The 19788-nt window shown below is 41.8% G+C and overlaps 1 protein-coding gene across 2 annotated transcripts in view; it reads left to right on the top strand.

Moving 5' to 3' along the window:
- Positions 1 to 19788, top strand: part of KIF5C (kinesin family member 5C) — a 147541-nt gene that overhangs the window by 118979 nt on the left and 8774 nt on the right. The window contains exon 26 of one of the 2 annotated variants that reach the window (XM_077830223.1): positions 5058 to 8908. The exons of the other annotated variant lie outside the window; for it this stretch is intronic. The gene's annotated coding sequence lies outside the window, so the exon portion shown is untranslated. Of the gene's footprint in view, positions 1 to 5057; positions 8909 to 19788 lie in introns of those variants that run through there. 2 annotated transcript variants of the gene reach the window in all.

The following is a 19788-nucleotide window of genomic DNA, read 5'->3' on the forward strand; positions in this document are numbered from 1 at the left end:
GCTGCTTGTGTTTGCCTTGAACCCTGTGGCTACAGGCAGCATATTTTTGCTATAGATGAAATGGGCAAGCCTTTGCTGGGGTTTTTCATGTATTAGCTCATTCTTAATTGAAGTTTGCTTTTTGGTCTTGCCAGCAACATAACCTAAGAACTTCATTGTATTGTCATCGACACATAAGTACAAAGGAAAAGTGTTCAGAAAGAGGCACATAAGAAGTTCTACAACAAGAACTATTCTGGGAAGAAGAAACTGTATCGGCATATAATGAGTGAGTCTTTAGGAAATCATCTGCACAAAAGTACAATAATGAATGGCAAAATCAAATCTGCTACAAAGCAGGTGCAAGAAGCCCTCAAACAAACTGAACTGCAGAAGCGGTCATCTTCTCAGAGACACTCTGTTCACTGCTTCCATGTTGCAGGAGCACACTATTGCTAAACACCCTGTATCAAAAGACCTCGGAACTAAATCTGGCTGAAACTGGAAATTTCCTGCAAAGAGATTCTGAAATTTTTAAATTTTGGACACACTGACACATGATGTTTCTGAAATAAAACATGTCCCCTGGATCAGCAGCTATGAATGAAATTGAGGTGATTCTTGAAAGTTTGTCTAACCTGAAATGTCTTCACAAAACATTTTGGGTTCAACAAATCAGCATTTTTGACAAAACTGTCATATATGCTTTATATTAATTTTCTTTTCAAGTTTTTAATCTCACTAGAACAGAAAACCAGCACAGCTATGAGCAGGATTCTCTTTTGGTACTTGCATCATCCATAGAATTTTTATTTAATTTCCAGTTGCAGGACCAAATTCACTCTGTTACATCTATGCAACCCTATTAAAAATGGTACATGTGTAATATAAGATAGTTTTTGATATGGGGAATATTTCTTAATGATCATTATGCTTGGGCCATAAAAGACATTACTTGAATTTCAGATCCTAGAATATGACAGTTAATAACTGGTCAGCTGAGTAACTTTGATCTGGAAGTCACTGACACAATAAATGTGGAACTTTGTGTTACCATATTTAGAGTTGCTACTTCAGAATATAACTATATGCTTTAAATTTTTTTCTTTTAACTCAATTATATTGCCAAAATATAGGAGGGCAACTTCATTCTCCAGTCCATTAATATGCCTTGGTCAATTTACCAAATTATTTACTCTCTGAGATTACTTTGGCCCAGCAGCTAAGTGCCAGTACGCTGCAACCTGGCTGAGCAAGTGATTCCTGGCTAGATACAGTTGTCCAAATGCTTTGAGATATTTGGATGAAAGCCACTGCATAACTGTCAGTGTATTATTAAAATGGAATGTCTTGCACGGATACTTACACAGATTATTTTCACAGCATAGCTGATAAATCATCACCATGGCACCCCATCATTTGAATTGTTTTAGAACTTGTGAAATAAAATTGTGCCCTGCTGAACTTCCTTTATAATCTCTCAACAGCAACGAAACAGGAATGTGATTCTTACATGAACTGTTTATTATTAAGTGGCGTAGCCTACTCTGTCTCCGGAATGGAAATTTTATGACATGATGAGGGAAGTTATCTTAATAACCATTGATCATTTCACACTAGAGATAAGTCATTTATTGATGTTGGTCTGGTCATTGATGTTAACTTATTAATCACAGCATGGCAAAGCATTTGTTGGTAAGTCAGTGCTATTTTTGCCATTTCTACTAGCTCCAGTGGTACAACGCTTATCCAAACGTGTGCAAGTATAAAAAACTAGATCTGGACAAAGAAACCAAGTCACTCAATCAAGACTTTGATTGCCCAATCGTGGTCCCATTGTGCTAGAAGCTGTACACATCTAGTAAAAAGACAGTCTCTAGTTCAAGTTATTTAGCATATGACAAGACAGCAGGTGGAGGAAAGAAAGAAGGGGAATGAAGAGAAGAAGGGAACAGGGAAATAATTGGCATAAGTAGCAGTCATAGCAGACTAGCTGCTTAACCATTGTCAAGTGTTTTGTAAGCATCATGTCAGAGGTGTTAGGCCCTATCCACATTAGAGAAATTTGCAAAATGTGCAAACCTCAAATGTAGATGTGCTGCACTGATAAGAAGTGGGGTTTTTTTGCTGGTGTGGCTACTCCATTAATTTACTAGATAAGTATAACCCGTGTCATCTTCACTTCACTGTGCACTGTGTCTGCACTAGTAAGTAAGTACATCAATGTAGTTACTCTGGTGCCAGTGCGTAATGGAGACAGAACATCAAGGAATTCAAAATTTCTACTTTGGTTCCACAATTACTTAACCAGTTCTGAACCAATTCTTTTAATTACAAACTCAGAGTAGATCAAACTAAAGCTGTTCAAAATTTTTTTGAATTTCAATGAAATTTTTAGAATTTAAAAATTTTGACTTTTGGGGAAAAGTGTGTGGTGGGAGATTTTTGTTTTATTTATAAAAAATCTTCTCACCACGCATGCACACAGTCTCCTCCTGACTAGCTACAAATCAAACCCAAATACCAGAACTTGGTTGAGCATTTTAGTTTCTGTGATGCTTAGCCAGGAAATTTAAAGATACGTGGCCAAGTTTAAAAACTACATTTAAAATAAAAGAATCTACTTGTGTTACTAAATGCAACTTAAGTTGTTTTTTTTTTTAAACTGCAAATTTCAAATGGCTTATTCCATTAATCTGGTGAAGAGGAGAAGGGATGGTTCAGGGGGTGAGAAGGAGGTTGTTGCATTTTGCTTGGTTTGGACAATGCTAATAGAGTAGTCAGTTTTCATTTTCTGCTTTTCATGCTGTCAAGCAATTGTCTAAGTTGCAAACACTGCAGGGAATGCTCAAACCTAAATGAGTTGTTTTCATGTGTTTTTTCAAGTTATAGAAATAATTTGTATTAATAGCAGCTTTTAAAAAAAGTGAATAAATAAAACACAAAAAGTCAGGGCCTGACAGATCCTTGAAGTATGACCGTAGTAATTCACATTATTGACTTTGAGCTGGGTGCTGAAGAAGAGAAAAAAATGTAGCAGTTCTTGTTTTGGGGGCATGCCCAGAGCAGTGTGGCACTGTGGCCATTCATGACTGCTCAGTGGCTTTTGGGGGGCTGTGACATCCAGGCATAGTTTAGAGCATTCCTGATTCTGCTCTAACTATAGCTGGGGCTGGATCTGCCTCCACAGTCCCAGGAATCAGGGGAGCAGAAAAGTGACACTGAGTAGAGCTCTGGTGCTGCTGAGGATCTGAGCCATGGAGGGTCAAGTGTGGAAAGCCAAAAGCTTTCACAACTCTCTCTCTCACAAACCACCTTGTTAGAGAGAAGCTTAATGAACACAAAAGCATTCCCCAAAACTTTGTTTGCTACCAGCACTACTACTCAGATACTGACCAGCAACCTGGAAATCATTATCCAGATGATGATATACAAATAAGCAAACTGATGTGCTTGGAGCCCACTAACTGTGTGGAAATACCGAACAGACTAGCTAACGATAGGTAGGAAGCCTACAAATGTATTCAGTTCTTCCTTGATGATATATGAATGTCGTCATGTTTCAGTCTTCAAGGTGGCTTGTTCCCTGCTCCTCCCACTTTTTCTTGATATTTGCTGAAATTTGCATGACACCTTATTTAGTAAGAGGTGGGGAAATTCAAATGGAAATACTTTTACAATAGAAGTAATGCCATTCCGTGGTCTACTGGAATTATTAAAGCAATATGTGTTGGGATGTGTGTGAATGAAATACTGTGTAAACATAGGCTAGTCATGTATCTCTGTGCCTTTTCCTAATCCTGAAATCTGTGGTATGTTCCCAGCACCTCCCAATACTTACACAAGCTAGAACATTATTTAATCAACCAATAAAAAGCATATATTAAAAGCTGCTCTGGTTAGTTGGCAAGAATTTACAAGCAGAGTGAATAGAAGCTGAAATACTGTCCTTGCATTTGTTTCAAAGCAAACTTAAAGAAAAAATTTCAGTGTTTTGGTATTGAAAACACAGGTAAAAAGAAGTATTGGGTCCATTGACTTTTTAATTGCGTTTTGGATAACAGCATTTATTCTTTTTTTATTTACAATAACAAACTTAGAAGAAAAAGAGAATAACTGGATTGCCTGGGAGCAGGACTTTGATCTTCTGCTAATCTCCAATTATTGTTATAACCAGACATGCAGAAAAGTATTAAATATATTAATTGGTTTAGTGATAAGCAAATGAAACCGGGAATTTTGATATATACATAATGGGAAACCTATTACATGATTTAAAATCAAATATTTTTCTTGGAAGCCAGTTCTTCCAAGTTGCTGTTTGTGAAATTATTTTAATGTACTTTAAGTAGCTCTCCCTTGTACTTGGCTGTTTTATATACCTTGAACTTTGTTTCCTTAAATTGTTTGATCCATTACTTGTGGTGGATAAGAGGGATAGAGATTGAACAATCAGATGAGCCTCTCTATGTAAAGACATACATTGAACCTTTGGATGTGATTTCTTTTTCTTTATCCACATCCGGCTGTTGTTACAAACTCAAATACAGATACATTCCTTACTGAATAATATTTAGACAAATGGGCTTGTTAGTAAAGATATCCCATTCTGAATTGTACATCTCTACTGTTATATCTGTATACCTAGCAATAGAAAAGGTTGAGGGGAAAGGAGGAAAAAACAATTAAGTACTCTATGATTGTAAATGGTTCAATATTTAAATTATTATTATTATATCATTATATTATACATTATATTTCTGATGGAAAAGAATGATTTTCACCAGGGTTATTAATATCTTTATGTATTGTGCCAATTGTCTACTCGGGGCTTTAAAAATAGATAAAAAATCCCCTGCCTTTGTAGCTTATTGTCTAAGGCCCCATCCTGCAAATGCTTAGACGCACATTTAACTTTAAGCATATGAGTAATCCCATATATGATATCTGGACTGCTCCTGTGCTTAAAGTTCTTTATGTGGGTAGTGTGTTTACAGGATTGGGCTCAATAAATTTTCCCTTGCTGACCTAAATGTTCGCTAACTTTTTTTTTTCTTTCTCTTCTCCTCTTTTGACAGGTCAGGCTCCACTTAGCATGTTAAAAGACAGACATTAATTCACTGATATTTTTTTTCTTCAACTTGCTCTGTGTCCTGTCCATGTACTTTCTACAGCTATCTGCAGTGCGCTGTTTTCAAATACTTTGAGCTTCATAGAATCTCCATGTGTACAGAAGTGTGTTCAGCTCAGCTCTTCTTTGGAAACCTGTACAATATCTGTAACATATCCATCTAAGTAACAATAGAAGGTCTGCCATTCAAAATATCTTCCATTGACTTAATTTTACCCCTTGGCGCTGGTTAGGTTGGGGCTTCTCTGCTGGCACTGATGCTGTTTGAAATACTCTGTGGAATCAGTAAATCCTGACTTCTGGCATCAAAGAGTTAATCATTCATTGACCAAGTGCCATCAAAGGCAGTTGATTGTGTTCTATCATGACTGATTTACTGTATAATATACATATTTATTTTATATTTTTAGGAGATGAAAATGTGCTGCTATATGATTAAATTATTTTAAACACATTTTCTGAAGTAAATTTCCCCAAAGAAGCATTTTTAATGTCCTGGTAAAATCTTTGGACCTGTATAAAAATATCCTTTACTATCATACCTGTTAAAGATCAAACTATGGAATGGAGAGAAATCTGTTAGTATAGCATTACATTTTGGAGTTCAGTGATCACACGAACTAACATAACATCTGATCTGCTTGTAATTCTGCCTATGATGAGATGGGTATGCCCTGAATTTGATAGCTAGCCAGGAGTTTATAAGCACTGTTCATCATGAAATTCTGAAAGTTTTCAAAATGCTGCAGAAATCTTGGTTTGAAAAAAATGAGATGCTTCCCCCTTCCATCATGTTTCTGGCAAGCCCTGATCGGTTCATATTGGAATTCAGAAATGGGAGCGAGTCGTCTCTTGGGTACCTAGAGAAAATTCTATTAAGTGCTCCTAAGAGAGCATGGGGGTACATACTTCAATTGTGCTGTGGAAAGAGAATTCAGGAAGATGGCACATGTTAATACAGCATTGTGCAAAGGCAAAGAATGTAAATGATAAATTGATACTGGAACTTGATAATATTTAAATCTGCCTCTGGATAACTTTAGCTCATTCAACCAGTAATGAGACTTCTTGCCTTTTTTGCATTCTCTTTTAGTGCCAGATATGAAGTTTTCATCTTCACAGCAGTGGGCACTGGACTCATTGTGGAAAAGCTAGGTTAGCGGGCCAAAGTCAAAGCTCTTATGTTGGATACCTACTGCTTTTGTTTCACATATGGATATCAAACTGTCTTAAAGCAGTATAGATTTCAAGATGAGTAAAGCGAGATTATACCCCTTTAGTCTTGGTTGCTGCTGTTTATTCTTATTTAATGTTGGGGTTAGTTTTGGGGTTCTGAATGTGTCCTGTGTGTTGGTAGACATATATTTAAAAATATTTAACCTGCTATAGAGAATATCTAAAGATTCTGAATTTACTTCAGACATTTTTTTCTACAGAAATTATTTAGAAAGCTCTCAATTATAGCACAGTAAGTTGGATTTAATTTATTTTTTTTAAATGTTGCACTATTTTGGGGAGCATTTTGTTAAAAGTATTTAATAAAGACTTCAAATTTGCATTTAATTTATTTTGTATTTTCCTAGGTTTCGTTTCTTTTATTTTTCTTTAAATATGTGCATAGGCACCACCAGGAAAATGAACTGTGAACTTGTCATATGCAATTTCCAGTAATGGGACTATTTCAAAGTTACCCTGTGCTATCTTAATAGCTGTGTATAGCTACAATGTGTATATGTAAAAAAAATCAAATCTCCTCTTCTTTTGTTTCTAAAAGACTTTGTCTGAGAGGAATGCCAACTATGAATTACTATCATTTTATTATACATCAAACATTCTGTATTATTTCTTCATACACGGAAGTCCTATAACTGGACTACTGTAGAATATGTTTTTCCTGTCTCCTTGATTTGAAATCTGTCACACAGCTATATTTAAAAATTTCTTCTAGCTTAAAAACAAAGCCCAGGTTCCACATCAGAACAAAAAGCAAAATCCATCCTGTTATGCATAACAGTTTAGATAGTTGTTCTCTTCAGTTTTATTGATGAGTTAGCTCTGATGTCTCTTAGATAATCATGCTAGTGCTGATCAGCCAGTCAGTCCATCTAGCTTAGATCACTTAAGTGTCTCAGAGTTAACTTTTAGATCCTGCCTTTGATCACGTTATCACTGAAATGTTGAAGAGGTATATTATACTCTAATCCTCAAAATGAAGGATTGAAAATTTACATAATTTAAACTCATGAATGTGTTGCTATAATTTATACTGCTGCTAGTATCTTCCATTCTTAAGACTGTTTTAGGTAACAGTTTAATTTCATCCTACATAATTTGCATTCAACATTTTTGTAATACTTTTACAGTATCTTACATATTGTATACACAAATGGAAACCATGCCTCTGCTCATGAGCTCAAGCTCAAACTCAGAGCTCAAGTCTGTATTTTGCTATTTCACTTAGTGCTGTTGTGCTTCCTTCTTCTTTCCTTTTTGAATGTCAAATTTCATATTTATTCTAGATGTTTGTTTGCAAGGAAACTGATTTAGATAATTTAGATTAAATTTCATATGTAAAACTCATGCAGGACAAGTTTTACTAAGATAATGGGGATACTTTCATGGATTGATTTGCAATATGGAACTAAAATGCACATTTTTCATTTTGCTGCTAATTAACAGCATGTTCCTGCTCTGTTGTTTTTTTTACTAATGAGTTCTATTATCTTGTGTTTTATCCTTAAATTCATCATTTATTTATTGAAATGTGTTTTTGGTTTTCCTGAAAGTAAGGAGTGCTTTAAAAGCTGGAAAGATCTTGGCTGATATGTGCAACCAAGTGTGTATTTCACCAAACAAGGGTGAGAATAGATTATCCTGAATGTATTGGAAACTTTTTTAAAAATAGATTCTTACGTGTGTTTAATGTCTGTCTACAACAGACTTCTGAGTGACTTTTTTAAACTTCAATTTATGAAGAACCAGGAATTAACATACCCTTGCCGTTCTCAGGTAGATTTATAACTGTAGAATATGTGAAATAGAGTGCTATCCTCATCAATTCATTAAATATGAACAAATCTCTGACTAAACCAAATCAGTCTTTGGATTCCATATATCTGAAAGGAATAAGTGTTTGAGGACTGTGGCTTCATACAATAGCGTGAATGTAATTTTCTGTTGCGGGGGAGCAGGGACAGCAAGGAGGAGAAAATAACTTTTTATAATATAAAGTAGATACCCATGACAAGAAAGGGAATCATTAAACCATACTAGCAGGGTAATCTTAATTGGCCCTTGCTGAGATTTTTTGCTTTAAGGACTTTATGAACTGAAAAACACACAAATATCTGCTAAACAAATACAGAAACACCACTTCAGAGCCTGTCTTAAACAACTTTGTCAATTTGAAATACTTTTCATTTCAGGAGGACTATGGGGACTGAGGCATTCTGTAGAATTATGCGTGTCTAGTTTGTAAAGTGTGTAATGTGTACTGCAGATGTGTATTTTCTGGGCTCTGTGTATCTGTACAGTAGTGTTCATTTTAGGAAAAATTAAATTGTGGACACATTTTGGTGGTAACAAGGGGAATAAATTGCCACTACAGCAAATGATGCTGTACTGTATTAAACTCTTAACAGCAGATCTGAATCCCTCTCCCCCTTCCATGGATAAATCTTTTAAACTTGGTTCTAAAATACTATCTATTAAAGATGTATGGATACACTGGCAGACTGCATGATGTATCATTTAAAAACTGTTGAAGTGGAAAATAAAATTGAATTAAACTTTCTTGTATGCTGTGTTTGTGGCATGTATTAACAATGTCTGTAGTGCCGACATGTCTTTTTGGCTTTTTTCACCAAGAAATCTCAGCTCCTGGCATTATGGAAGTTAATTATTTTTGTGGCAAGCTGTATAAATGTACTGGAGCACTAGAAAAACGTCTGCATTTTAATCCTCCCCTGAAGGTGTGAGAGGTACTCAAAAGTTTTTCCATGTGCTCTGGGGGAGCATGTGCGGGTGTGGGGACTCTACCTCCTGGGTAGGGAGCTGGAAGTGCTTCTTCCCTTCCAGCTCCCCACCCAAATCTTCCATCCACCCGTGCTTTGCTGGTTGGCATATGTGAGGGAAAGATGGTAGGGCATCGTCCTTCTCTGATTCTATCCCCTTTAGGGAGCTTAATCATAGTGACACTGTCTGCTTTCTGTGCTCCAATTATAGCAAGCCTCTACACACACAGTGCAAGGGGGGAAGGCTCTTGCATCCTCACGACTTCCCTTTCTGAGCTATCTAATGTTTGATATTTATTGTTAAATTTGTGTTTAAATGATGCACTAAAACACTTACTTTAGAATTAAACTGCGAGGGAGTTTAGGCTTGATATGAAAGTTGATTATTTCTCTGGATACTCATAAGCACTAAAAAAAACCCCCCAAAATAATCTATGTTAGCGAGTCTCAGAGCCTAGGTCAACTGATGTGTTCAAAGGGCTCACACACAAACAAGGTGAAAATAGCTGTGTAGACATTTGTGCTCTGAGACTTACTGCCGCGGGTCTTCTTTTTCCTGTATAAACATACCTTCTGTTGAAAAAGTGCATGAGCTGACATTCATCATCACTTGAATCTTCACCATATGTTCCATTCTGTTGCTTCATTTGGGATCCATACCAACCTTTAAACACTCAAAATAGTATTCTTGGGCAGGGGGCTCTTCTGTCAGCAATAGGCAGCTCCTTGTTCATGATGGCTGCTCAATGCCAGATGAAGGCCTCTTACTTCACAGTAGGCATTGCAAATTTCAGCTGCTGGCCTTCTGATTGCTGACTACTATGCCACTGACCAGCTAAAGTATATGTACATAATCCTGTTCTTGGATAGACTATTTTCCAGTCTGTTTCTCTGCTGATCACTGTGGGAATGGAGGTTATTCTGCCATTAAATCTGGGAGTTAACAATTGATTATTTTGATGCTTAAATTTAAACACTTTTTCTTATTAGTTTTCAGTGTATGGGGAATAATTTCTATATGCTGGCTCAAAAACCATGTATACAGAACAAACAGCTTCACTTCAGCAGCATGAGAAAGTTTTCCCATTTTAGGGAGTTAGAGAGAATACATCAGGAAACTCAATTCTGGGCATTTTTTCCCCAGCCTTGCAAACAAAGGCAGATATTGTGAATTGCCTTACTAGGAGGGGAGAGAATATATTTTCCCATCAGGTACAAAAACCCCCAAACATCCCCCCCCCACCAAAAAAGCCCCCACAGATCAGCTTGTGCCTGGAGGACAAGTTCAATAACAGCAAAAGGCTTGCGGGACTATCCCAACAGTTTTCTTGTTCAGAGGGTTGGATTGCATCAGTTAATTACCTTCCCTCTCTCCACTTCCTTTTCAAAATTCAGTTTGCCAAACTGCAATAAAGAGCAAAGGATAAGATTTTTGTATCTCTAGAAGAGATTAGTTCAAGTACTCAAATGTTAATTCCACCTAAAGCTACCAGTTTAGATGAGAATGTACCCTTGACAAGACACTGGGAACGCTATAATACAGTACATTTCTCTTCTAACCATGCCAAACTTGGGTGCTTAAATTGAAGGCCAATATAATTTTTAAATGGGAACTGCAGAATATTTGGCTTAGCAGTCTTGCAAAGAGAAGCTCTTCAGTCCCGAAACAGAAACATTAGTAGACAATTCAGTCCTTAATGTCAAAAAAGTGTTGTCTGTAAAGTTCAGTTGATGACAGTTTGGTGATCCGCAGGGTCATTGGTGGGTTAAATGTGCACTCGCACTGCCCATGCTGGATTTCTTATGGCTTCAGTCACCTGGGCTGTCAAGACAGCTCCTTTCATCAGCACTATATTTACTTTAAAATACTGGCTCCAATTTACATTTGTTCTTTCATTCCATCCTAAAGTCAGTGCAGATTCCCACCTAACTGAACAAATATTAAAGTTCAAGGAGCATGGTACACAACACATTTATGTTGTAAGTCACTTTTGTAATATGCCACACATCTAGTTTGAGACTAACTCTCCATTTAATAAAAATAACCAATTGTTCTATATATGTACCTCACTAACTTATCTTATGCATTAGCTTTAAAAAAAAGTTTAATTTTTGGTTGTAAGACTCCATTCTTTTTTCACTCTAATTCTGCGACTCTGAAAACTGATCAGGCTAATAAAATGAAATATCTTTCTATACATTTTCTCAACTACAGTTTGTAGAATTAATTGGAAATGTGTCTTAAGCCTTCATCCAGCAAATTTTTCTGCATTATCAGACCCTCCCTCCCAACTCATCAGGATTCCAAGTAGGCATACTTGGAAAAGTTTACAAGATTAGGAACTTTAAACTGGGGAGGAGGTAGATTAAGTGTGTTCATGCCACTGTTTTGATTTTAGGTGGGTTTGGCAGCGGTATCCAGCTCAGATTAAATTAACAATACATGGTCAGTAAAGCAAGATTTAACATTCAGGTTTAGGAGTAATGAAGTAATTACTAGCTGATGTGCAGTCCTGAAACTGTGATGCAGATAAAAGCTAATACATAGCCCAATTCAACCCCTATACTCTGATTCATAGGGGACAGGTGAGTTGATTTTGGTTTTAGTTACAAGAAGCCAAATGCCAGAAATACTCTGAATTTTTATTTAAAATAAAAAAGTCTCTAGCCTATGTGGTTGTGAAGATAATCTTCAAGATGTGAACAAAGTGCATAGGTGCTGGAACTATGAGTGCTAGGGGTGTTGCTGCACCCCCTGGCTTGATGTTGTTTCCATTATATACATCGTTTACAGTTTGTTTCAATAGCTTTCAGCACCTCCATTATTTAAAAAAAAAAAAAAAAAAAAAAAGTTCCAGCACCCTTGACTAAGTGTAAACTAATGGTGTGGTTTTTGCCTGAATCTTTGGACAGCCTAAAATATAATTCAGAGGCATGTAAATTGTCCCTTCTCTATTGCAATGGGCTGTTGACTCAGAAGCCTAAGGATGACAAATGGGTTAATGGTACTTTAATTAGCAATGAAATAGTTATGATGCATAGTCGCCCTAGAGCGTACCCTGACAGCCCATTGCAGAAAGTAGTTGTATCCTTGTCTCAGCCTCCCCTAATGGTCTTTCGGTTACTTCAGTGAGGCTTTTAGAGGTCTAGTTTATTTAACAAAAGGCCACAACCTGGTACAAGAGGAAGCCTTCACAGCGGGGTCATAACTAAGGCTACACAATTTTTTCACAGAGGAATTCATGACTTCCACCAACCTCTGTGAATTCATCCCAGTCAACCAGGAGCTTCAAGGTCCCCCCTCATGGCCGCTGGGGGCCCCTGGAGTTCCCAGCTGCTGTGGACAGCAGGGGTCCCTCCACAGCTCCTGGCTGCTGTGGGCGGTGGGGGGCTCCTCTGTAGCCCTGGAGCTCCAAGCCCCCACAGGGCCCTGCAGCTAAAACCCAGAGCCCAAGCACCTCCCGTGAGGCAGAAGACCTAATTCCCTGGCACCCTCCACAGGGCAGAAGCTCTGAGCCCATGGGCAGAGTTGGGGAGCACGGGGGTGTTACCCACCCCCAAACTGCAGTCTAAGAGTAGGGCAGTCCTGTCACAGTTGGCTCTACACTCCCTGCCCCTTGGCCAGGTCAAGGTGGGCAGCCAGAGCTGGGCAGTATGGGACAGTTGCTGCTGCTCTGGCTGGTACCATGGAGCAGACAACGGGGCTGTTCCCTCATGCTGCAGTGGTTTGAAGCTGCTGCTCAGCTGCCAGCCTCCTTTGCTCACACAGCCGGTAAGAGCTGTAGGGCTGGGGACCAACTCCATGGCTGGCAGAGCCCCGGGGAAACAGGGACTACAGCCGCAGGGGAGGCACAACCCCTGGCTACCCCTCTTCCTGCACCCTGAACTACCCCCTCCTTGCATCCCGAGCTACCCTCTCCCCGAACTATCCCCCCTGCCCACATAGCCCTTAGGTACCCCTCTCCCTAAACTGTTTTCAAACTTTTTGAGCTGAGCCCCCCACCTTTGAGTTATAATTTTTAGTTGCACCCCCCACCACCCAGGGCTAGAGAGTGGGTGGCCTGCTGAGATGAGTTGGGGGTGGAGGTGGTGCTCCTTCCCCAAACCTTGCTGTGTGGAGCTGGCTTGAGCCCTACTGGCCCCTGCCCACCCAAAATAGAAGTTAAACTACACCTATGCCAGAGTCTCCCCCTCCCCCATCCATTGCTGGGCTCTGGAGGTTTTCTGGCATGTTGTAGGGGCCTCAGAAAGAAAAAGGTTGAGAATTCCTTGTGATGTTCCTCTGCTGTTATCTGGACTGGTTACCTGCTAGGTCACTCCAATCCTTGACTCTGGCAGCCAGCCTTACCCTGCTCTGCTGTGAGAACCCCCATTCCTGAGCTGTTCACACACAGCCTCTAGCACGTAAGCTGCTTGGATTTTGCAGTTGAATGACACTAGCCAATATCTCCGGTCCGAGACAACTCTAGCAACCTCTGTCTTAAGGTGTCCAGTTATGCCCGCTGGACGCTACAAGCTTATATGAGTTGATCAAGTTAACAAAGAAGTTGATATGTACCAGGCTTGTTATCCCAAGGGGAGTCTCTGACACACTTCAAACCAAATTCACTGCTCAGGTAGAATAAACAAAGATTTATTAACTACAAAAGATAGATTTTAAGTGATTATAAGTCAAAGCATAACAAGTCAGATTTGGTCAAATGAAATAAAAGCAAAATATATTCTAAGCTGCTCTTAACATTTTCAGCGCCCTTACAAACTTAGATGCTTCTCACTACAGGGTGGCTGGTTATCCTTCAGCCAAGCTCTTCCCTTTGATCAGCGGTTCAGGCGCTTGGTGGTGATGTCTGTAGATGGAGTTGGAAGAGAGAGGAAGAGCATGGCAAACGTGTCCCCCTTTTATCATGTTCTTTCTTCCCTCTTGGCTTTGCTTCCCCCCCTCCCCCTTCAAAGTCAAGTGAGCATTACCTCATTGTAGTCCCAAACTGGACAAGGGAAGGGGGGGGGTGACTCACTCAAGCGTCCAACAGATCCTTTGTTGCTGCCTAGGCCAGCGTCCTTCTTTCCTGTGAGCCGGGGCTGGGTTTGTCCCATACATGCCCTGATGAGGTGTGAACTGCCCCTCTGTTCCTGGAGAGTTTTGCCTGGTGTTGTTTTAAGCCCCGAGGACACATTTTTCAGCCTCATAACTATATATGTGAAATTACAACCTGTAACTTTACTATCACAACAATGGTCAGTGCATCATGAGTCTTCCGAAAACACCTGACATGACAAACTTTGCATTGGTACCACACAATCATAAGGATGAACATAGGGGTGCAGGATGCTCCCCCGAGACACAGAGTGTCACACCCCTCCTCTAGGAGTTCATTTCCTGGGGCACTCGCTGACCAGCTCCCTGGAGCAGTCCCTCTCCTCAGGAGCTTCCTCTGCATTCTTCAGTGAGCCCTCATGGCCTGACCTCAGGCCCCGCTGTTCCTGAGCTGACTAATGCTGCCCAGCCACCTAGGCACTAAGAAACTCGCAGGTGCCTGGGGGCTGGCTCATTCTCCTGTGGCAAGCCTAGCCCAGCTAGGCTGGGGGCCCGCTGCTAGGGGCCAGCTGCCTGTGCCAAGTACCCACAAGCATGACAAGTACTGTCAAACCCTGCTGAAAGGGGCGGGGGGTCCCAGGGCAGCCTTGCCCCATGGCAGAGCTGGCGCCTCCTGCTCCTTCACCCCCCCCTTGCTAAGCAGCACTCTGGAAATCCCCAGGGGCCCGGCCCTCTCTCGCTGCAGGGGGCAGGGCGCGTAGCCCCGGGGACGGACCTCGTCCCTGCCTTCTGGACCATGCAGCCCCTGGCGCCCCGCCAGCGCCTCGGGGTTTCACGGTAGCTCGCCGAGACGGGAGGAGACGGCTGCGGCCAGGCTCTACAGCTCGGCCCGCGGAGCTCCGAGCCCCCGCCGGCAGCCACTTGGCACCGGGCGCTCCTTACCTGGAGCCCGCCCTGCTCCGCCCCCGGCAGGGAGCAGGCCCCGCCCCGGCTGAGCAGCCGCTCGGGCGAGGCGCGTGTGTGTGAGGGCAGCGGGCTGGGGTCTGGCGCGGCCGGGGGTGCCCGTCCCCCTCCCGGGTTTTCCAGTAGGCGCTCGCCCCTCTGCCTCCTCGCGCCGCGCTCCGGCCCCGAGCCGCAGACGGTCCCCAGCCCCTTGGGGGCTGGCGGGGAAGGGGCTTGGCAGCCCCGGCCGCTGCAAGAGGCGCTCGGAGAGCCGGGAGGCTGCCGCTAACCGGTGAGTGCTTAGGGCTGGGCCGCCGCGGGGCTGGGCCGGCGGCTCCCGGCGCCGCTGTGGGGGGCGCTCCCGGCTCTGCCGGCTTTGCCCAGCTCGCAGCCGCTCGGACTCTCTTCCCCGGGGCAGGGGCGGGCAGCTGGCGCCTGGGTGTGACGGATGGCGGCGGCCGCGGGGCTTTGGGACCGGTTCTGAGCGGGCAGGGTCGGTCCTGCTGGCCCCCCTCTCCCGCTGGGCCCGCTCCCTTCCAGAGCCCGGGCTGGCCGCTGTCACTGGCGGGGCGCTGGGTTTCCACCCGGGGCTCTCGGCCGGCTTAGCAACAACGGCGAGCCTGCCCCGGGCTTGCGGTTTGTGAGCACAGCTCGGCCAATCGCTGCCGTGGAAAACTTCACACCCAAGCGAGTCAGTCGTCACTTTATTTGTGTTTCACATGGGCTTTATGACAGGGGCAATCTGCCTGGCCAGGGAAGGGTTCGCTAGGGTTCGTTTTTACTAGTACTGTACTTTGCGTCTGAGTCCTGCAGCACCATTTAGCCTAGGATTGGGAAGTGCTCCCCACTCTCCCACCCCCCAATTCAGGTGGAATGTGTAAGTATTATTTCTGTTTTTTAGGGGGGTAAACTGAGGTACAGGTGCAGCAATTTGTCCGTGGTCAGAGTGAATTATTGTCAGATCAGGAAATAGAAGCACACAGGCCTTTGCTTTTAACAATCAGATCACACTGTGCCTTTCCCATTGACAGGCTTTAAACATTTAACAAAGTAATTCCCAGAAGATGGACTGTGTCAAACAGTGCAGTTATGTAGGATCCCTTTGCTTCTGGGATTGTTGAAATCACTTGGCCTTTGACCTCATGCTTCTCAGTGCATTCAAGGCATGTGGGCATCCCGTATAACCTTACACTCCATTACTCACAGATCTATCCATTTGTCTGCCATGTACAATTCACCATTCTTTTTATAGCCACTGTAGTAGCCTATAATACATGGGAAAGCAGACAGCATTTACTTCAAAGAGAGAGATCAGATCTAAATTTTCTGGATTAATGAGACAGAAACTTTATTTAACATTCAAGAAAAAAGAGTGTGAGTGAAAATCTGAAGGGCATCAGGTGTTCATTATTAAATGCTTTAAATCCAAAGTATAACCCAGATGTCCTATTTTTATGAGACGTTTGTATATATTATTACATTTACTACTCCTTTGGACCTGATAGTGCTTTACCTGGTCATAGTAATGTTAGCAGATTAACTGATTCATTGGGGTTTATAATAAATGCATTAGATTTTAAAATAAAGGAAAGCAAACAAAGAAAAACACCCCAAAATGTAAAACTTGTGATTAAAATTATGACAGCAGGTAAAGAACTTCCTTGAAAGTGTATGAAAACAGACGTTCAGACCAGAAAACAGAGAATACAAAAGTAGATGGAGGATGACCCAACTCTGGCTAGTCACCCTATCCAAATAATCAAGCCGCTTTGTGCAAGAAGTGGGTAGCACAAGGTCATCTACTTCCTATGTAGTTCTAGTAATGGCATCCAGATGTAATTGTAGATGTTCATTTTATAGTCTGGATGAAGGGAGTTGTCCCATTTGGCCCTGGTGAAGAGGCCAGTGCTTCATGTTTGGTATTGGTTTGCTCTTCCAGTTTATCAGCACAATTAGCTTAGCTACCACTTCTGTCCACAGGAGCCATTCCCTCTCCTTCTCCTCCTTTGATCACTTTAAGTGGGTTAGATTTCCCAACACAACAATTACTGTGTTCTGTTTTGCAGCCAGTTCCTTCCCTTTAATGACATCCTTCCCAAAGCAGACAGTGATAGGGCACTTGGCGTTAGCCCGGCTTTATCAGAGCTGTGTCTTACACACTCTGCATTCTATTCATTGGATAGAATGCATCCGATGAAGTGAGCTGTAGCTCACGAAAGCTTATGCTCAGATAAATTTGTTAGTCTCTAAGGTGCCACAAGTCCTCCTTTTCTTTATCCATAGGATGTTAACTGTAGGGAGTCCAGTAAATCCTGTGATCAGCTTATATGGGATGGATCCAGCATGTTGATCCAGGGAGCACATCTGATGATTTCCACCCCCTGCTGGCTCCAGATGGTGCATGCTTTGTCCCTCTCATTCTCTGCTGGATGGGTGCAGCAGAGATGAGAGGAGAGTCAATGAGTTGTGGATGGTGATTAGCTAGTGCAGCCTCTACAAGCTGCTTCAGGGGAAAGGTACAGGAACTGCTGGAGATGAGACTTCTCCTCCTGCACTGTTGGGTCTTTTTGGGAGAGAGAGTGTCACCTCCTATTAGTGGCAAAATGCGATCCTCTCCACCCAGTGGATTTATCTTCCTAGGACTTTTCCCCTGCCCATCTGTAGATGTGAAATAGGGGACAGGGAATGCTCCCTTTCACACAGGCATTGAGTCAGTTACATGGGTGCCATGGAAGGTATATTGACAGAGTTCCTGGAGAGAGAGAGAGAGAGAGGGAGGGAGCGAGGGAAAAAAAAAAAGAAAAGAAAGAAAGAAACATGCTAATGTGAACAAAGGTTAAACCTATTAGGAAACCCCTCCATTTGACTGTAGAACCTTTCAGCTTGGAGAGGCTATGTGGTCAGCGATACCAGGTTGCTGGACTTTTGGTAGCATCACACATTCTGTGCAGATTTTTTAATGAGCATATTTGCATATCCACTATAAACTTTGACTTAGTCACACTCCCAAGCAGTGTGGGGAGGTGGAGCTTAGCAGCTGCATCTGGAATGGGTGGGAGGGTGTTCGGGGGCTCTTCGGGGAAGATGTTGGATAGCCCAGTACTGGCACTGGGCCCCCCTCAACTTCTGTCCCACCATTCCTTCTGTTACAGCTGTCCCCACTCAGATCCAGTTGGGGGAACAGTGAGAGGGAAGGGGGAGCAGCTGTGGCCCCAGGTGGCAGGGAGATGGTACTGCAGAGTAATCCCTGCTATTTGTGTGTGGCGGAGTTGCCAAATCCATGTCACATGAGTTGCAGGACGCTAGGCAGCTCTGTTTCCCTGTGCAAGTCAGTGGAAGAGCACATCTCTCAGTATGTGATACCTCTGTCAAAATGTGATGAATTTTGTGTGATGTGAGGTCATGCAATAATTAGGGCTGTCAATTAAGCGCAGTTAACTCACACAATTAACTCAAATTAATTGTGATTAATTGCACTTATAACAGTAGAATACCAATAGAAATGTATTAAATATTTTTTGATGTTTTTCTACATTTTCAATATTGATTTCAATTACAACACAGAATACAAAGTGTACAGTGCTCACTTTATATTATTATTTTTGATTACAAATATTGGCACTGTAAAAATGGTAAACAAAAGAAATAGTATTTTTCAATTCACCTCATACAAGTACTGTAGTGCAATCTCTTTATTGTGACAGTGTAACTTACAAATGCAGATTTTTTCCTGGTTACATAACTGCACTCAACAACAAAACAGAGTAAAACTTTAGAGCCTACAAGTCCACTAAGTCCTATTTCTTGTGTAGCCAACCGCTAAGACAAACAGGTTTGTTTACATTGACAGGAGATACTGCTGCCTGCTTTTTATTTACGTCACCTGAAAGCGAGAACCAGCCTTCTCATGGGATTTTTGTAGCCGGCGTTGCAAAGTATTTACATGCCAGATATGCCGAACATTCGTATGCCCCTTCCATGCCACCATTCCAGAGGACATGCTTCCATGCTGATGATGCTAGTTTTATTTAAAAAAAAAAGAAAAGAAAAAAAAAGCATCAATTAAATTTGTGACTGTACTTCTTGGGGGGAGAATTGTAGGTCTCCTGCTCTGTTTTACCCACATTCTGCATATATTTCATGTAATAGCAGTCTCAGATGATGACCCAGCACATGTTCATTTTAAGAACACTTTCACAGAAGATTTGACAAAACACAAAAGATACCAATGTGAGATTTCTAAAAATAGCTAAAGCACTCGACCCAAGGTTTAAGAATCTGAAGTGCCGTCCAAAATCTGAGAGAGATGAGGTGTGGAGCACGCTTTCAGAAGTCTTAAAAGAGCAACACTCTGATGCAGAAACTACAGAACCCAAACCATCAAAAAAGAAAATGAACCTTCTGCTGGTGGCATCTGACTCACATGAGGAAAATGAACATGTATCAGTCCACACTGCTTTGGATCATTATCAAGCAGAACCCATCATCAGCATGGACGCATGTCCTCTGGAATGGTGGTTGAAGCATGGAGGGACATATGAATCCTTAGTGCCCCTGGCATGTAAATATCTTGCAACGTCAGCTACAACAGTGACCTGCGAATGCCTGTTCTCACTTTCAGGTGACATTGTAAACAGGAAGCAGGCAGCATTATCTCTGGCAAATTGTAACCAGCCTTGTTTGTCTGA

This window comes from Eretmochelys imbricata, chromosome 11 (genome assembly GCF_965152235.1).
Source record: "Eretmochelys imbricata isolate rEreImb1 chromosome 11, rEreImb1.hap1, whole genome shotgun sequence".
Classification (NCBI taxonomy): Eukaryota; Metazoa; Chordata; order Testudines; family Cheloniidae; genus Eretmochelys; species Eretmochelys imbricata.